Source organism: Salmo salar, chromosome ssa07 (assembly GCF_905237065.1).
Source record: "Salmo salar chromosome ssa07, Ssal_v3.1, whole genome shotgun sequence".
Lineage (NCBI taxonomy): Eukaryota > Metazoa > Chordata > Actinopteri > Salmoniformes > Salmonidae > Salmo > Salmo salar.
This window is the reverse complement of record NC_059448.1, coordinates 352,501-360,000: the sequence shown is the minus strand read 5'-3', so window position 1 is coordinate 360,000 and position 7,500 is coordinate 352,501. Positions and strand designations below refer to the sequence as shown.

Here is a 7,500-nt window from a genome sequence, read left to right as displayed (position 1 = left end):
TCAGAGAGAACCTGCATTCTGACATTCTGAGAGAGAACCTGCATTCTGAGAGAGAACCTGCATTCTGAGAGAGAACCTGCATTCTGAGAGAGAACCTGCATTCTGACATTCTGAGAGAGAACCTGCATTCTGAGAGAGAACCTGCATTCTGACATTCTGAGAGAGAACCTGCATTCTGAGAGAGAACCTGCATTCTGACATTCTGAGAGAGAACCTGCATTCTGAGAGAGAACCTGCATTCTGACATTCTGAGAGAGAACCTGCATTCTGAGAGAGAACCTGCATTCTGAGAGAGAACCTGCATTCTGACATTCTGAGAGAGAACCTGCATTCTGAGAGAGAACCTGCATTCTGACATTCTGAGAGAGAACCTGCATTCTGAGAGAGAACCTGCATTCTGATTGAGAGAACCTGCATTCTGAGAGAGAACCTGCATTCTGAGAGAGAACCTGCATTCTGAGAGAGAACCTGCATTCTGAGAGAGAACCTGCATTCTGAGAGAGAACCTGCATTCTGACATTCTGAGAGAGAACCTGCATTCTGAGAGAGAACCTGCATTCTGAGAGAGAACCTGCATTCTGAGAGAGAACCTGCATTCTGAGAGAGAACCTGCATTCTGAGAGAGAACCTGCATTCTGACATTCGAGAGAACCTGCATTCTGAGAGAGAACCTGCATTCTGAGAGAGAACCTGCATTCTGAGAGAGAACCTGCATTCTGACATTCTGAGAGAGAACCTGCATTCTGAGAGAGAACCTGCATTCTGACATTCTGAGAGAGAACCTGCATTCTGAGAGAGAACCTGCATTCTGAGAGAGAACCTGCATTCTGAGAGAGAACCTGCATTCTGAGAGAGAACCTGCATTCTGAGAGAGAACCTGCATTCTGAGAGAGAACCTGCATTCTGAGAGAGAACCTGCATTCTGACATTCTGAGAGAGAACCTGCATTCTGAGAGAGAACCTGCATTCTGAGAGAGAACCTGCATTCTGAGAGAGAACCTGCATTCTGAGTGAGAGAGAACCTGCATTCTGAGAGAGAACCTGCATTCTGAGAGAGAACCTGCATTCTGAGAGAGAACCTGCATTCTGAGAGAGAACCTGCATTCTGAGAGAGAACCTGCATTCTGAGAGAGAACCTGCATTCTGACATTCTGAGAGAGAACCTGCATTCTGAGAGAGAACCTGCATTCTGAGAGAGAACCTGCATTCTGAGAGAGAACCTGCATTCTGAGAGAGAACCTGCATTCTGAGAGAGAACCTGCATTCTGAGAGAGAACCTGCATTCTGAGAGAGAACCTGCATTCTGATGAGAGAACCTGCATTCTGAGAGAGAACCTGCATTCTGACATTCTGAGAGAGAACCTGCATTCTGAGTGAGAGAGAACCTGCATTCTGAGAGAGAACCTGCATTCTGAGAGAGAACCTGCATTCTGAGAGAGAACCTGCATTCTGAGAGAGAACCTGCATTCTGAGAGAGAACCTGCATTCTGAGATTCAGAGAGAACCTGCATTCTGAGAGAGAACCTGCATTCTGACATTCTGAGAGAGAACCTGCATTCTGAGAGAGAACCTGCATTCTGAGAGAGAACCTGCATTCTGAGAGAGAACCTGCATTCTGAGAGAGAACCTGCATTCTGAGAGAGAGAGAACCTGCATTCTGAGAGAGAACCTCCATTCTGACATTCTGAGAGAGAACCTGCATTCTGAGAGAGAACCTGCATTCTGACATTCTGAGAGAGAACCTGCATTCTGAGAGAGAACCTGCATTCTGAGAGAGAACCTGCATTCTGAGAGAGAACCTGCATTCTGAGAGAGAACCTGCATTCTGAGAGAGAACCTGCATTCTGACATTCTGAGAGAGAACCTGCATTCTGAGAGAGAACCTGCATTCTGAGAGAGAACCTGCATTCTGACATTCTGAGAGAGAACCTGCATTCTGACATTCTGAGAGAGAACCTGCATTCTGACATTCTGAGAGAGAACCTGCATTCTGAGAGAGAACCTGCATTCTGACATTCTGAGAGAGAACCTGCATTCTGAGAGAGAACCTGCATTCTGAGAGAGAACCTGCATTCTGAGAGAGAACCTGCATTCTGACATTCTGAGAGAGAACCTGCATTCTGAGAGAACCGATTCTGAGAGAGAACCTGCATTCTGACATTCTGAGAGAGAACCTGCATTCTGACATTCTGAGAGAGAACCTGCATTCTGAGAGAGAACCTGCATTCTGACATTCTGAGAGAGAACCTGCATTCTGAGAGAGAACCTGCATTCTGACATTCTGAGAGAGAACCTGCATTCTGAGAGAGAACCTGCATTCTGAGAGAGAACCTGCATTCTGAGAGAGAACCTGCATTCTGAGAGAGAACCTGCATTCTGAGAGAGAACCTGCATTCTGAGAGAGAACCTGCATTCTGACATTCTGAGAGAGAACCTGCATTCTGAGAGAGAACCTGCATTCTGAGAGAGAACCTGCATTCTGACATTCTGAGAGAGAACCTGCATTCTGAGAGAGAACCTGCATTCTGAGAGAGAACCTGCATTCTGAGAGAGAACCTGCATTCTGAGAGAGAACCTGCATTCTGACATTCTGAGAGAGAACCTGCATTCTGAGAGAGAACCTGCATTCTGAGCCATTAAGAGAACCTGCATTCTGAGTGAGAGAGAACCTGCATTCTGAGAGAGAACCTGCATTCTGAGAGAGAACCTGCATTCTGAGAGAGAACCTGCATTCTGAGAGAGAACCTGCATTCTGAGAGAGAACCTGCATTCTGAGAGAGAACCTGCATTCTGACATTCTGAGAGAGAACCTGCATTCTGAGAGAGAACCTGCATTCTGAGAGAGAACCTGCATTCTGAGAGAGAACCTGCATTCTGAGAGAGAACCTGCATTCTGACATTCTGAGAGAGAACCTGCATTCTGACATTCTGAGAGAGAACCTGCATTCTGAGAGAGAACCTGCATTCTGAGAGAGAACCTGCATTCTGAGAGAGAACCTGCATTCTGAGTGAGAGAGAACCTGCATTCTGAGAGAGAACCTGCATTCTGAGAGAGAACCTGCATTCTGATGAGAGAACCTGCATTCTGAGAGAGAACCTGCATTCTGAGAGAGAACCTGCATTCTGAGAGAGAACCTGCATTCTGAGAGAGAACCTGCATTCTGAGAGAGAACCTGCATTCTGACATTCTGAGAGAGAACCTGCATTCTGAGAGAGAACCTGCATTCTGAGAGAGAACCTGCATTCTGAGAGAGAACCTGCATTCTGAGAGAGAACCTGCATTCTGACATTCTGAGAGAGAACCTGCATTCTGAGAGAGAACCTGCATTCTGAGAGAGAACCTGCATTCTGACTGAGAGAACCTGCATTCTGACATTCTGAGAGAGAACCTGACATTCTGAGAGAGAACCTGCATTCTGACATTCGAGAGAACCTGCATTCTGAGAGAGAACCTGCATTCTGAGAGAGAACCTGCATTCTGACATTCTGAGAGAGAACCTGCATTCTGAGAGAGAACCTGCATTCTGACATTCTGAGAGAGAACCTGCATTCTGACATTCTGAGAGAGAACCTGCATTCTGACATTCTGAGAGAGAACCTGCATTCTGAGAGAGAACCTGCATTCTGAGAGAGAACCTGCATTCTGAGAGAGAACCTGCATTCTGAGAGAGAACCTGCATTCTGACATTCTGAGAGAGAACCTGCATTCTGAGAGAGAACCTGCATTCTGAGAGAGAACCTGCATTCTGACATTCTGAGAGAGAACCTGCATTCTGAGAGAGAACCTGCATTCTGAGATGAGAACCTGCATTCTGAGAGAGAACCTGCATTCTGACATTCTGAGAGAGAACCTGCATTCTGACATTCTGAGAGAGAACCTGCATTCTGAGAGAGAACCTGCATTCTGACATTCTGAGAGAGAACCTGCATTCTGACTCTGAGAGAGAACCTGCATTCTGAGAGAGAACCTCCATTCTGACATTCTGAGAGAGAACCTGCATTCTGACATTCTGAGAGAGAACCTGCATTCTGACATTCTGAGAGAGAACCTGCATTCTGACATTCTGAGAGAGAACCTGCATTCTGACATTGAGAGAGAACCTCCATTCTGAGAGAGAACCTGCATTCTGAGAGAGAACCTGCATTCTGACATTCTGAGAGAGAACCTGCATTCTGACATTCTGAGAGAGAACCTGCATTCTGAGAGAGAACCTGCATTCTGACATTCTGAGAGAGAACCTGCATTCTGAGAGAGAACCTGCATTCTGAGAGAGAACCTGCATTCTGAGAGAGAACCTGCATTCTGACATTCTGAGAGAGAACCTGCATTCTGAGAGAGAACCTGCATTCTGAGAGAGAACCTGCATTCTGAGAGAGAACCTGCATTCTGACATTCTGAGAGAGAACCTGCATTCTGACATTCTGAGAGAGAACCTGCATTCTGAGAGAGAACCTGCATTCTGACATTCTGAGAGAGAACCTGCATTCTGACATTCTGAGAGAGAACCTGCATTCTGAGAGAGAACCTGCATTCTGACATTCTGAGAGAGAACCTGCATTCTGACATTCTGAGAGAGAACCTGCATTCTGACATTCTGAGAGAGAACCTGCATTCTGACATTCTGAGAGAGAACCTGCATTCTGACATTCTGAGAGAGAACCTGCATTCTGACATTCTGAGAGAGAACCTGCATTCTGACATTCTGAGAGAGAACCTGCATTCTGACATTCTGAGAGAGAACCTGCATTCTGAGAGAGAACCTGCATTCTGAGAGAGAACCTGCATTCTGACATTCTGAGAGAGAACCTGCATTCTGAGAGAGAACCTGCATTCTGAGAGAGAACCTGCATTCTGAGAGAGAACCTGCATTCTGACATTCTGAGAGAGAACCTGCATTCTGACATTCTGAGAGAGAACCTGCATTCTGACATTCTGAGAGAGAACCTGCATTCTGAGAGAGAACCTGCATTCTGACATTCTGAGAGAGAACCTGCATTCTGACATTCTGAGAGAGAACCTGCATTCTGACATTCTGAGAGAGAACCTGCATTCTGACATTCTGAGAGAGAACCTGCATTCTGACATTCTGAGAGAGAACCTCCATTCTGAGAGAGAACCTGCATTCTGATGAGAGAACCTGCATTCTGAGAGAGAACCTGCATTCTGAGAGAGAACCTGCATTCTGAGAGAGAACCTGCATTCTGAGAGAGAACCTGCATTCTGACCGAGAGAACCTGCATTCTGACATTCTGAGAGAGAACCTGCATTCTGAGAGAGAACCTGCATTCTGAGAGAGAACCTGCATTCTGACATTCTGAGAGAGAACCTGCATTCTGACATTCTGAGAGAGAACCTGCATTCTGACATTCTGAGAGAGAACCTGCATTCTGACATTCTGAGAGAGAACCTGCATTCTGACATTCTGAGAGAGAACCTGCATTCTGACATTCTGAGAGAGAACCTGCATTCTGACATTCTGAGAGAGAACCTCCATTCTGAGAGAGAACCTGCATTCTGAGAGAGAACCTGCATTCTGACATTCTGAGAGAGAACCTGCATTCTGACATTCTGAGAGAGAACCTGCATTCTGAGAGAGAACCTGCATTCTGACATTCTGAGAGAGAACCTGCATTCTGAGAGAGAACCTGCATTCTGAGAGAGAACCTGCATTCTGAGAGAGAACCTGCATTCTGAGAGAGAACCTGCATTCTGACATTCTGAGAGAGAACCTGCATTCTGACCTGAGAGAGAACCTGCATTCTGACATTCTGAGAGAGAACCTGCATTCTGATTGAGAGAACCTGCATTCTGACATTCTGAGAGAGAACCTCCATTCTGAGAGAGAACCTGCATTCTGAGAGAGAACCTGCATTCTGACATTCTGAGAGAGAACCTGCATTCTGACATTCTGAGAGAGAACCTGCATTCTGAGAGAGAACCTGCATTCTGACATTCTGAGAGAGAACCTGCATTCTGAGAGAGAACCTCCATTCTGACATTCTGAGAGAGAACCTCCATTCTGCATTCTGAGAGAGAACCTGCATTCTGAGAGAGAACCTGCATTCTGAGAGAGAACCTGCATTCTGACATTCGAGAGAACCTGCATTCTGAGAGAGAACCTGCATTCTGAGAGAGAACCTGCATTCTGACATTCTGAGAGAGAACCTGCATTCTGACATTCTGAGAGAGAACCTGCATTCTGAGAGAGAACCTGCATTCTGACATTCTGAGAGAGAACCTGCATTCTGAGAGAGAACCTGCATTCTGACATTCTGAGAGAGAACCTGCATTCTGAGAGAGAACCTGCATTCTGAGAGAGAACCTGCATTCTGACATTCTGAGAGAGAACCTGCATTCTGAGAGAGAACCTCCATTCTGACATTCTGAGAGAGAACCTGCATTCTGAGAGAGAACCTGCATTCTGAGAGAGAACCTGCATTCTGACATTCTGAGAGAGAACCTGCATTCTGACATTCTGAGAGAGAACCTGCATTCTGACATTCTGAGAGAGAACCTGCATTCTGACATTCTGAGAGAGAACCTGCATTCTGACATTCTGAGAGAGAACCTGCATTCTGACATTCTGAGAGAGAACCTGCATTCTGAGAGAGAACCTGCATTCTGACATTCTGTGAGAGAACCTGCATTCTGACATTCTGAGAGAGAACCTGCATTCTGACATTCTGAGAGAGAACCTCCATTCTGAGAGAGAACCTGCATTCTGAGAGAGAACCTGCATTCTGAGAGAGAACCTGCATTCTGACATTCTGAGAGAGAACCTGCATTCTGACATTCTGAGAGAGAACCTGCATTCTGACATTCTGAGAGAGAACCTGCATTCTGACATTCTGAGAGAGAACCTGCATTCTGAGAGAGAACCTGCATTCTGACATTCTGAGAGAGAACCTGCATTCTGACATTCTGAGAGAGAACCTGCATTCTGACATTCTGAGAGAGAACCTGCATTCTGAAAGCCTTGAATCAGCATTTTAGATGCAGGCAGATTATTTGAAAAGGTCGAAGGTATAATTGAGCCCCTTATGAATTTACCGGACACCCCTGTGCACCCCATCACCAGGTTCTCCTTCTCATCCTTCTCTGTTTCAGAAGTGTGTAAAGCCCTAAAAAAAATATATATAAAAAAAAAATAATCCCCAGGACCCTGATGAACCAGACCCCCGCTTCCTACACCTGCAGACATCTTTGCTCCCCCCCTTAAATAGGTTTTAATAAACAGACAAAGGAAAAGAAAGCATTCGGTCGAAGCGGGCGCGCGCCTAAGCCCATAGTCCTCTGATCGGCCACTTGCCAAAAGCGATAAAGTGTTTCAGCCAGAGCCTGCCTCGATATCGTTCAACGTTTTCCCGGGCTCTGAGACCCTGTGGACGACGTAGGACGTGTCACGTTATTGCACAGATCCTGAGTCTTCAATAAAAGGAGCCAAGATGAAACACTACTTCTCAGACAGGCCACTTCCTGCTTGAAATCTTCTCAGGTTT

The 7,500-nt window shown here is 46.0% G+C and overlaps 1 protein-coding gene across 1 annotated transcript in view; it reads right to left on the bottom strand.

Annotated features, from left to right (window-relative positions):
• The window catches only part of corin (corin, serine peptidase), an 89,303-nt gene that overhangs the window by 2,196 nt on the left and 79,607 nt on the right, over positions 1-7,500 (bottom strand). The window lies entirely within an intron of this gene.